This window comes from Budorcas taxicolor, chromosome 12 (genome assembly GCF_023091745.1).
Source record: "Budorcas taxicolor isolate Tak-1 chromosome 12, Takin1.1, whole genome shotgun sequence".
Taxonomy (NCBI): domain Eukaryota; kingdom Metazoa; phylum Chordata; class Mammalia; order Artiodactyla; family Bovidae; genus Budorcas; species Budorcas taxicolor.
The window spans coordinates 25,993,484-26,005,937 of NC_068921.1; the positions used below are offsets into that span (position 1 = coordinate 25,993,484).

Here is a 12,454-nt window from a genome sequence, read left to right on the forward strand (position 1 = left end):
GGTCCAGCCCAGATCTCCCCCAAGGCACAGAGCCATCACTCACTGTCCCCTTCAGCTGAATGTCTCACAGGAAACAGTGCAATACATCTCATATGAAACTTAGTGAAAACTGAAGGTGTTAGTCACTCAGTTGCGTTCGGCTCTTTGTGACCCCATGGACTGTAGCCTGCCAGGCTTCTTTGTCCATGGGATTGCCCAGGTAAGAATATTGGAGTGGGTTGCTATTTCCTTTCTGCAGGGGATCTTCTCAACCCAGGGATCAAGCCTGGGTCTCCTGCACTGCAGGCAGATTCTTTACCACCTGAGCCACCAGAGAAACCTATTTTCCCTAAAACTTGCTCATCTTTCTTAAGCAAAGTAAGCTTAAATGATTGATCATTCTGAAGTCAAGAATGAAATTCTGTGAAAATGAACTTTGTACTTTATGAGTTAAGTGATTACATTCAAAGTACCTAAATTCTTGAAGGCTTATATTTCTGACCTATCAAATAGTGAAACTAAGATAGAAATTCACAGAGACATTATGATGAATAAATAAAACAATGAATAGGAAAATCTCTAGCATGGTGCTTCTGTGTGGCATAATTGCTCGGAAAAAGTGGTAACTATTACAGTAGTAAAGTTCCCGTTATTATCTTAATGGATGGCACTATTATTCATTAAATAATCAAAGCTGAAAATCTGGAATTTATCTGTAAATGTTATTTTAATCCCTATCTCCAACTGATGACTAAACAATGTTGATTCTAGCTCTAAGTGAAAGTCGCTCAGTCGTGTCAGACTCTTTGCCACCCCATGGACTGTAGCCTGCCAGGTTCCTCTTTCCGTGGAATTCTCCAGGCAAGAATACTGGAGTGGGTAGCCATTCCCTTTTCAAGGGGATCTTCCCAACCCAGGGATTGAACCCAGGTCTCCCACATTGCAGGTGGATTCTTTACTATCTGAGCCACCAGGGAAGCCCTCCAAAATAGTTCACAAATCTGCCCTTTCCTCTCCATTTCCAGGTCTAAAGCCCTCACTTGGCCTACAGCAAGTCTCTTAACCGGATCTGTAATCTGCTTTGATCCATGGTATACTCTGTAAATTATGTGTATGGTCCACTCACTTCTCCCCAGTCATAGCTGATTGAGACCAGGGTGAACACCTGTTTCAGACACTAGACAATCAGATTCCCTCTCCTTGAAATTTGAAACTGGAATTTTAGTTTGTATTGGAGCAGAAATAAATTGTAGGGAGCCAGTGAGGCTACTTTGCGGTTTTGAGCAGGGAGATTTAGGGAAATCTAATCAGTGGAGAGAAATAACAACGGAGCAGAAGCAGAGACAAGAACCCACATGGCCAAAAAAGGGAGAAATATAGACTCTCCAAATCTAAAAATTTAGGTTTTCCAACTCTCAGTTCCAGTCTCCCATCAAGCTCCAGCTGTACTTGTCACTGGATGTAATAAATCACCCCTAACTGCTTAAAATAAGTGCTCTTTTAGTTTAAGGTGGTTTGAGTTCTATTTCCTGCAGTCAAATGATTCCTGAAAGTTTATACTTGTGATAATAACGGAATCAGGATTAGAACTTGCATCTGGCACTTGGCTGCTTACATCCTATCAGATTCTATTTTCTCCTGTAGGGTTCTTGAGTAAGAAAACACAAAATTAATAATAATCAGGTGCAAAGCTAAGAACCCACTCCAATGTTCTTGCCTGAAGAATCCCAGGGATGGGGGAGCCTGATTGGCTGCCGTCTATGGGGTTGCACAGAGTCGGACACGACTGAAGCGACTTAGCAGCAGCAGCAGCAAAGCTAAGAACTTTAAAATAATCAATAGCTGATACTATCCTCTGTCACTGCAAGGCTATTCTGGCAAGAGTTGGATTGAAGAATTTACTGTGGATCTGAATCCAAAGCAAGGCTTCTATCACCCAGCATGAAAAGAAATTTGGAGGTATAGAGATCTGGATAGCTCTGTGGGAAAAAATGGCTGGGCTTCAAAAGAGACCTATCTCAACCTGATGATTCTACAGAACAAGGTAGAAGAAAGCAGGCTGGGTAGCTTATCTTGAGGGATCAGTTCTGTCCAGATGTGTTTACCTCATGGGAGCCCTGACAATTTAACATTATACTGACCCTACCAGTACTGAATTTTTATGGGTCATTAAATACTGTGAATTCTGGAAAATCAGAGTAGAAATTTCTTTCCTATGGGAACAAAACCAAGCAGTAGTTTCTTCTGCATGGACAAAGCAGAGATGTGAGGAAATAAAAGAATCTCCTCTCAACAGAAGTCTTAGCAGTAAAAATTGTCCAGACAGAAAAAGTTCGGCTATGGTACATCATAAATAAATTGTGAGTTTCAAGAGCAACCTCTCCAACTGAGGCAATAAAAACACGCTGAAACCTCCAATGGACTTTATTGTGGTTTAAGAGAGAGGAGACTTGTGAGAAGTGTGATGACTGTTATTTTTCCCAGGAGGGTGAAGAAGGAAAGATGGTCAGGACGAAAATAACATACACCCATAGTGGAAAAGGGAGAGACCAATTCCTGGAGCTATTGGGGAAAAGGATGGTGGTCACTGGGGTGGTGTCCCTTGGAGTCCGGTGGTCAGGATGTCCCCGGTTTATCTGCCTGTAGCTCCAGATAGTCTCACCTGCTCCTCAGTACTGCCACCACTAGCAGACCCCCTCCTCTTGGGCCCTTATTCTATTCAATGCCCGTGTCCTCAGTGCCACCCGAGTTAAGCAGAAGAGACATTTCAATCTGTTCAGTACAGGGAGAGACATGGTGCCTGATGCATTCTCACCACTGGAGCATTGGTTCACTTGGCGATTTTATCACTGAAGCATAGTCATACATGGCAACTGTATCACCATGAGGCACTCTAGGCTTGCCTTCTTAACTAAACAAATAATCAGATTACATTAGGCTTCCTAAAGTATACTGACTCTTGTCTATATTATACTGAGTGCTATTTTCAGACTTTTGCTCACATTATCTTTACAAATAAATGAAACTAATATCTTATTCATGGATGCCTAGGAAATCAAAAGGTAAATGAGATAATATCATTATCAAAAGCATTTCTTTATAACTATTTGGGGATGCCAATGTGATAAGCACTATATAAAGCCAATTAGAGACTTGAATGATCTTACCTTTAAAAGACTATCAGTTGAAATATAAAAATAGAATGAACTCATAGGTGCAAAGAATTGACTGCAGCTAAAGTCCTAACTTATCTGACATTAAGGAGTGTCATTTTGTGCACTAGGAAGCAGTCTAAAATTTTGAAATTTGGGTAATGTGAGACCATGAGAAAATGTCTACATTTCCCACCCCAAAAGATGATTCAGAAACAGTTTATAAGAGAAGGAAAAAAGAGGCCCTAATTAATAAGGGAAGTTTGAATTCTAAAAGAAAGAAAGAAAAAAGAAATTTAGGCATAACAACTTGGCAGACGATTTGAAAGGCGAAGTAGAGTTGTCCTGGTAATTTGTAGATGTTTACTTCTTGTCTCCATAACTGAGCATCAAAATGTGCTAAGGGTGAGAGAGGAACAAAGTCTACTTCTTTTGCCATCTTCTATGCTTGATTTGGGCCAATGGTTTGTCTCTTACAGTCATCTGAGGGGCAGCATGTACAGTGGAAATGGTCAGGCTCCATGAACTAGCCCACAAAACTCCTCTCCCAAACGGCAGGTTCCAGGCGACATTCTCGGAGAAGGCGATGGCACCCCACTCCAGTACTCTTGCCTGGGAAATCCCATGGACAGGGGAGCCTGGTAGGCTGCAGTCCATGGGGTCATGAACATTTGGACACAACTGAGCGACTTCACTTTCACTTTTCATTTTCATGCATTGGAGAAGGAAATTGCAACCCATTCCAGTGTTCTTGCCTGGAGAATCCCAGGGACGGGGGAGCCTGTGGGCTGCTGTCTCTGGGGTTGCACAGAGTCGGACATGACTGAAGCGACTTAGCAGCAGCAGCAGCAGGCGACATTCTTCCTGACCCAAACTCTATCAACTGGAATCATGTGACTAGTGCTAACTGGCAGGGAAACCATGTGTACTCACACCGACTGGGGATCTGTACATGAAAAATAGTATGCTGTTTTTTATGCTTCTCATAAAGCTGCAGGGATGTGTTTTTCTCTACATTTAATAAGTAACAACCATTCTACCCATCATCTGACATAATCATGACTAATGTTTCCTGCCTTCCCTAAACTGAGGCAACTGGATCAACACAGGAGTCAGAGTTAAGAATGCCTGTCGTATAGCATCTCTCTCACTAAGACAAGGACATGTAGAGCCTAGTGGTATGGTGGAAAAGCATGGACTCGGGCATTAAATAAACTTCAGTTCCACTTGTGATTCTGTCATTTCACTCTTTTGTGCTTTGCAGAAAGTAATTTGGACTCTCAGGGTCTATTTCCACATTTATAAAATAGGGATAAAAAGTACTGATATTTTAGGAGTGTATAAGAAAGAAATAAATATAATAAAGTGCCCTATATTTCACTCTTTCCTTATCTCCATGTACCATCAATATAACTGTAAGGGAATAGTGTCGTGTTTAATAAATTTGATTCAAATGCCACATGAAAAGAGTACTATCTTCCCAACCATGCAGGCCACTTCATGAAGGCAGGTTCTTTACACTCAGGACTGAATAAAGGTAACTCCTTCATAATAAAGTGGGATGTACCAATCAGCATTCCAATGTTAATGTTAAATGTTAAATAATCAAAAGGTTAATATTAAATTTCAACATGAGAAAGTCAAAGCTCAGTCATGTATAAGGAAAAATAGTATAATGTAATATATATATATACAATGCTGCTAAGCTGCTAAGTCGCTTCAGTCGTGTCCAACTCTGTGAGACGTCATAGATGGCAGCCCACCAGGCTCCCCTGTCCCTGGGATTCTCCAGGCAAGAACACTGGAGTGGGTTGCCATCTCCTTCTCCAATGCAGGAAAGTGAAGAGGGAAAGTGAAGTCTCTCAGTCGTGTCCGTATTCAAACGTATTTAAAGATAACAGTTGACTGATTTGTAATACTGAATTCCAGGCTCAACTGACAACAGGTAGAGTATGTAGTGCTGTCTGCTTGTTCTTCACATCATCAAAGGATGAAGCTCCTTTTGTAAGAAACATGATGGCTCCACTGGCTACATACAGTGATCCCATTAGTTGGCATATTTATGGAGGAAGCATTCAAATGCATCATAGATGGCTTGCCTGAAGAGCCCTTGTTTAAAAAGATAAGCACTAATATGACCCCCTTCTAGATATCAGATTTCACCATCAGGCCAAATTTCTTGTAGACTTCGAACTTCTGTTCGTGGAATATAGGCATCTTCTTTGGCTTGAACCACTATGATGAGGCTTGGGTCAACTGGAACTGAGAAATTTGCTACATGAGTACATTCATCCATAACTCCTTTCATAAATATTAAAGATTCTTTCTGAAGATTGTTTCTTCTTTGTTCTTTACTGGGTAGGTGGCATGACTGAGGACTGCGACTTGTGCAACTACTTTTGTTGGTTGAAAGTGTTTGACTGAAGCAGTCCATCTTGGAGGTATCTTGTAACAAGAGTCCTTCTGATGTGGCACTGATAGATGTTTTACCAGATTTATGGCACTCAACAGGTTTTTGGGACACAACTTGGTCTGTCATATCTAAATTTAAAGTTCTACAAACCAGATTAAGGTTAGTTAGCTTGTCTGCACTGCTAGGGAAGCATTTCACAAACTCTTGTCCCATTCTGAAAGAATCTATTCCACACTATTCAAGCATGTGAATAATTTCTTCTTCATAAACTGTGTATAACACTGCTTTTCTAGTTCCCTCCAATTAACTGATTTACTTAGCACGCCTGTAGTGAAGACCCCAGATGCTGTGGACCAAGACAGACATGGAATCAATGGCATGGGCTTAGGCCAGTTGGATACTGCTAAGGAAGCCATGTGTCCTCCCATGGATATTCCGGTCATTCCTAGAGGTCCATAACCCTCCCTCTCTAGCCAGTGCAAGGGCGCTGCAGATTCTAAAACAAGAGCTCCTCCCATCACAAAAAGGTCAGACATGTTTTTTAAACTGGACCTTATCTGGTCCTTGGGTTTCCTGCAGCCATAATAAGGGTTTTCTAACAGCAAAGAGGCCATTCGGGCTTCTTTAATCATAGGACAAGCCATTAGTGTTCGTTGTCTCTGGTAATGACGATCTCCTGTTCCAGCAAGATGAATGCATACAGGTCTGTATTTGCTGTTCTACTCTTTAGGCACAATAAATTGGAACCTAGCAATAACAGATTCAATTGGCATGATATCAGGCACATAATGGGCCATGGGGGAAAAAAGGATCCATCTAGGATCTTACAATCTGATTGCTCTTCAATCTTATCGATGTACACTGGATAATCACTTGAAACCAGATTCTGACATCTTTCTCGATTTCCAATAATCTTTCTGAATTCAAAGAGTCTTTTGAGATCCTCTGGCCTTCCCCATCAGTCTCCAGTATAGAATATCTAACTTGCTCACACCCATCAGTAGCCAACAAACATCTGCCTCCTGGCACATAGGCAAGCGCTGCAAGTAGCTTGGGAAGCGTGGCCTGGAACAGCTACTCACTCAGTGGCCGCTTGACGGACGCCTGCTGTCCAGCTGGCCGAGACTCCCAGCACCACGGCTCCCTAGGCTCCTGGGACTCGCCGTCCTTCTGAGCCCCAAAGGCAGTGACAACAGTCTCCCATATATATATATATATTATAATATTATATATATAATTAATAATATATATTATTGTATATATATTATATATTATTATTGTATATATAACTATTGTATATAATAATAAATGTATTACATATACAATATATAATTGTATATATACAATGTTTTATATAATTATATATGTAATATAATTATAATATAATCATATTATGATATAGTATAATAAAAAGTATAACTATAAATAGCATAAAAGTACTCAAGGAATTCTCTGGTGGTCCAGTGGTTAGGACTCAGTACTTTCACTGCTGTGGCCCGGGTCCAATTCCTGGTCAGGGAACTAAAGTCCCTCAAGCTGTGCAGCGTGGCCTAAATAAATAAATAAAAGTACTTGATTGTGATGGTTTGAGAATTTTATTTTATTCAAATTCAACAAATATTTATTTGGATTCTTGCTAGATTTCATCTGTTCTGGAGCCAGGAAAACTTGGGTACAAATTAAGTGTATGGAGATTTCAGAGAGAAACAGATAAATTTAACGGTTTGGGGGAAAACTTCTTATTAAAGATGATATTTGATATGGGCTTTGAAGGATGCCTAGTCTTTAAAATGTGGAAAAGGGATGGAGGATGGAATTCAGCAGCTTATAAAGGTAGGAGAGGCTTCTAATGTTAGGTTGGAAAACATCAAACTAATTAAAATTGGCAACAAGGCCTTGGTGATTAGAAGAACGGTTTCTTTTAAGATCAGGAAGTGAAAAGAAAATTTAGGAAGAAAAAGAAAATGATGCATTTGGTTTGGGGTAAGCAAGGCATCCTGAGAGGACTCCCTATGAGAGCAGGCAGCTAAGACTATGGAGTAACAGCAAGAAGACAAGACGAGGAGATGTTTGGCATTATCTACACAAAAAGAACTTAAAGCACGGAAAGGGATTAGGTCTCTAGGCTAAAGAACGAAGGGGACTGAAAGGATGCACCTTTGGGGATGAGACAGTCTATATTAGGGTCACAGCAGAAAGAAGAGCAGCCAGTGAAAAACACTTAAGGGCCAGTGAGTTAGTAAAAAAGTGCTTGAGGATTTGGGAAGCTCAGTGTGAAATGCTGTATAGAAATTGGAGACTACTAAGACAAAAAAAGCCACTGAATTTAGACCCTGATGGATCTAAAATACAGGATAGGCGTAAAAAGGCAACAGGATTTTGACTGAATATATATATATAAGATACGTGTTGCTTCAGTTGTGTCAGACTCTCTGTGACCCCATGGACTGTAGCCTACCAGGTACCTCTGTCCATGGGATTCTCCAGGCAAGAATACTAGAGTGGGTTGCCATGCTCTCCTCCAGGGGAACTTCCCGACCCAGGGATCAAACCTGGGTCTGTCACAACTCCTGTGTTGGCAGGCATGTTCTTTACCACTAGCGCCACCTGGGAAGCCCATATAAGATACAGTAAAGACAAAGGAAAAGGGCTATGTAGTTTTTGAACAAATATGAGCTTCGGAGCCAGGAAAACTGGGTGTGAATCTCTGACGTTTCAAAGTTGTGACATCTTTAATGTCAAGGTTTTTATTCTGCAAAGTGGTGATAATGATGTCTAACTTCCTTAGTTGTTGTGAATATTAAATTTGGATATCATATGTAAAGTGCCTAGTACAGTGTCTGGTCATATTATGTGCTTGAAACTAATGAATGTTAGTTCCTTTTCACTTGCTCCATGGAGAATATCAGGCAAAGGATAATCCTTCATTGAAGGGACATTTAAGATAATCAGAAAGACAGATGTGAAAAGCAGTAAAACAGCAAGAATCAGGGTGTGGCATGAATAATACATTTAAAAATCAAATCAGGACTTCCCAGTGGTCCATTGGCTAAGATTTTGTGCTACCAAAGCAGAGGGCCCAGGTTCAATCCCTCGTCAGGGAACTAGACTCCACAACTAAAGAGTTCTCATGCTGCAACTAAAAAGATCCTGCGTGCTGCAACTAAGACCTGACAGCCAAATAAGTAAATAAAAATAAACATTAAAAAAGTAAAAATCAAAAAGCGAAAAACACTGAACCAGGTGTCTGAAGATGTTGGTTTTATTCCCAGAAACATCATTTACCATGGAATTCTTTGATAAACTCACTTAAGCTTCTACTCAGTACTCAGCTTTCCCATTTATAGAACTGAAATAGAATTCTAGTTCCGCTGAACAAAAATGACTATTTTGGGGATCAAATATAAGATGTATAAGAAAACAGTTTACAAACTATTACACAATAAAAAAGAATTACTGGAAGGTATACACATCTAGCATTTGATAGCAGTACGGCTATCCATGTCTGCATGTGCGTGCACACGTTAAACTGTCAGTTGCTAGCTGGATATTAACCTTGAATGATTCTTACTTCTCTCTGACATCTGAATCCCAACCATTTGTTACTTTTCCTGAATATATAAACCCACTATGTAGACAAGGATGAAATTTAGGTTTTAGGTTCAGGTTCATAAATTAATCTCCAACTTTTGAGTATCTCCACTGAGTATATATTTAAGCTTGTAGTTTCGTCATCTGACTTTCCTGTAGGCTCAGTTTAGTTCAGTTGCTCAGTCGTGTCCGACTCTTTGCGACCCCATGAATCGCAGCACACCAGGCCTCCCTGTCCATCACCAGCTCCTGGAGTTCACTCAGACTCACGTCCATTGAGTCAGTGATGCCATCCAGCCATCTCATCCTCTGTCATCCCCTTCTCCTCCTGCCCCCAATCCCTCCCAGCATCAGAGTCTTTTCCAATGAGTCACCTCTTCACATGAGGTGGCCAAAGTACTGGAGTTTCAGCTTTAGCATCATTCCTTCCAAAGAAATCCCAGGGCTGATCTCCTTCAGAATGGACTGGTTGGATCTCCTTGCAGTCCAAGGGACTATTTTTAACATTTCTGGAGCATTTAAGATTAACTCCATGGCAGGAGTAAATTACAATCAGAAGGGAATTCAATGCCCCAAAAGATTTCTTAGATTCCAGCAAAACACCTGTGTTACTATTTTGCAAACAGGATAGTGGTTTTTACATTATAATTGCATCTTACTGTGCGTGATATAATGTATCCTTTGGAATAACTGACCAAATGCAAAGTTATAAGAAACAGGTAAAAGAGGAAAACAAAGACTGAAGTGTTTTAAAGTTTCGATTACTCATACCGTCATTTGATAAAAGGAATGTATTTACTATTATTTAAGAAAGACATGTATTATGTGAATGGGAAATGTGCTTAGAAAATGAAAGTAACAGTCAAAATTGATTATAAAATATACTGTTTCCTTAACCTAATGTTCTCAGGACGATTAAGATAATAATCTAATGGGTTTTGAAGTGTTCCATCACTGACTGAATCTCTAAATTTAAAGGGCAATGAATGGAAAAATGGATTTCAAAATTTTATAAATTTGTTTTTTAAAGGTATGGCCAATAACAAAAGTTGCTACAAAATAAAACAATAAATATCCTGGTTGCTTTTTGTTGTGTCTTCAGAATGTCCAAAAGACAATAGTGATTATGTGGTTTTTGATAAGGGAGGTGACTAAAAAGTGCCTTGTCAGTTTTCCATTCCTTGCCAGCTGCATTAAAATGCAGCTCTGAGCACCTTTTTTCCTCCTCAGTCTGGAATTTCAGAAGCAAAGAGTACAAAGGAGCTGATGAGCAATGAATGCTTCACCCTTCCTCAATTAATCTTGTCTCTCTACCTTTGCTTTTGCTTTCCCTCTACATGAAGGTAATAATGACACCCTCATCCATTATCCTTTTATCCCTGTTATTCTCGTGAAATTGCTTAATAATATGTTACAGATTCGTCTTCACTCACATAATTCTTCCTGTCATTTGCAGTATATCATCCTACAAACATACAGCCCACTTTCACTGGCCGTTCTTTGAAGATTATTGTCAGTGACATCTTCAGGATGCGTTTGGAATCTGGAGCATCATTTCCGTTGCGATGGGGAATTACACTGACTTATCTGTCATTGCCAAAAGCACAACAAGCAATTCAGCGTTAATGCAAAGGTAACATGGGTTTTTATCCTGCCTCCAGAACAAGAGCTCTTGTAAATTTATGCTAATATGGTCCTTTTAGAGTTTAATAACCTCTTACCCTACTAGAAAAAGACTTACACATACACAAACACATGCGGACTCACACTCCCATGTACCGGAAAGATAGCTGGTCAATGGGTAGTTACTGATTTTCAATCTTTTTTTCATATTTGTGTTCATTTCACTTGGAATATTATATAGATATGTTATGGAAAATAGTAGAAATGAAAAGATTCCATTTCAATCCCTAGTACTCAACTATTATTGATGAAAAAAAATATTTTAACCAAAAGAATTTGTAAAAGTTCCTCCACAAATGGTGTTTTCTATCCAGAGTTCAAGACCACTACAAATGAGCAGTTTTCCCTGGTTGAGGGTGGCATTCCAGAGGGACCCAGGCAATCCAGTGTGTGTGCCAAGTCTGACAACACATGACAAGCTGGTTGGCGTGCAGTAATTTGACTAATTATACCGGATTAGAGCATATTAATGCAAGCTGTTTTCTCCAGAGTTAATGACCTGCTGACTGGGTTCTGTTAGGCCCCACTAGGTCTACAGGCAGCTAAAAAACAAAACCCTGTTTTGTAAGCCCTCGTCATTTCACATCAGCAAATGAGTATATCAAACGATGGAGCAGCAAAATGTAAGCGACATTTGTCTGCTCAAAACTCCTGCAGCCTTCCCCAACTTTCCACCTCATGGGCTTCTTTTATATAAATTTGATGTCAGTTTTCTTTTTTCGTTTTGAAAAAGGAGTAGCCAGGAAGTAAAATCTGGGAGAAAAGAAGTAATATGGAGAGTATGTTATTGTTGGAGGCATAGAGGCTGTTGTTTTGAAACAGGGTTTATGCGAAAAAAAATTAAAGTGGACATTGATTTTATTACACATCTATGTTCCCCGTAACAAGACTATGTAACAAATTATGATGAATGCCAAAAAAAGACGAGTGTGTAATAAAATCTTTTCTATCCCTAATTTTATCTGAAAGATATTTTTATTCCAAAGGGATTTTTACATTTTAAAAATGTGGCTGGATAATTTAATAATTACATAAATAAATGTAGGGAAAGGTAAGATGTTAATATTTTTAAATTATTTGTCCATTTCTTTAAAATTAAGTCACATTTAACTCAAAACTAGCTAGGAACTTTAACATGTCCCTGAGTGTTAACATTTATATAATTTATGTTTATAATTTTTGCTTCTGAAAGATATAAAGAGACTTATGGGAATATATAAGGTATTTGAATTGGAAATGTATGAAAAACAAGGTCAAAAATAGAAAATTAATCTAGATGTAGGATTAATAATAAAAATGAAAAAGCACAGCAGAGTCATTTAAGCTTTCATTGTTTGGGCCACAAATTCATGAACTCCCCAAAACCAAGGGAAAACAAAAGAGGTAATAAATTCACCATAAAGTTAATAAGACAAAAACCAGTTCAGGAATAATTGCATAATTATTTCTAATCCTAAAGCTCAAAATAAATTTAAGTCAAGGGTTTTCACAAAAAAGGGCACTGTTTAGTATAAAAATAATGTTTGAACAATATCAACACACTGAATTTTAAGGCTTTTAGCATTTCCCAAAGCACAACTTAGAAAAATGAATCCTACAGAGAGCTAGGAGGACAGAGCCACTCTTGCCTTCTGAG

The 12,454-nt window shown here is 39.2% G+C and overlaps 1 protein-coding gene, 1 non-coding gene and 1 pseudogene across 2 annotated transcripts in view; 1 reads left to right on the plus strand and 2 right to left on the minus strand.

Moving 5' to 3' along the window:
• Nucleotides 1–12,454, minus strand: part of NBEA (neurobeachin) — a 667,766-nt gene that overhangs the window by 159,819 nt on the left and 495,493 nt on the right. The window lies entirely within an intron of this gene.
• On the minus strand, nucleotides 5,179–6,542 carry LOC128057823 (protein ABHD18-like; annotated as a pseudogene).
• TRNAE-UUC (transfer RNA glutamic acid (anticodon UUC)) lies at nucleotides 6,994–7,065 on the plus strand. Its single transcript has one exon. It is a non-coding gene; the product is annotated as a tRNA-Glu (tRNA).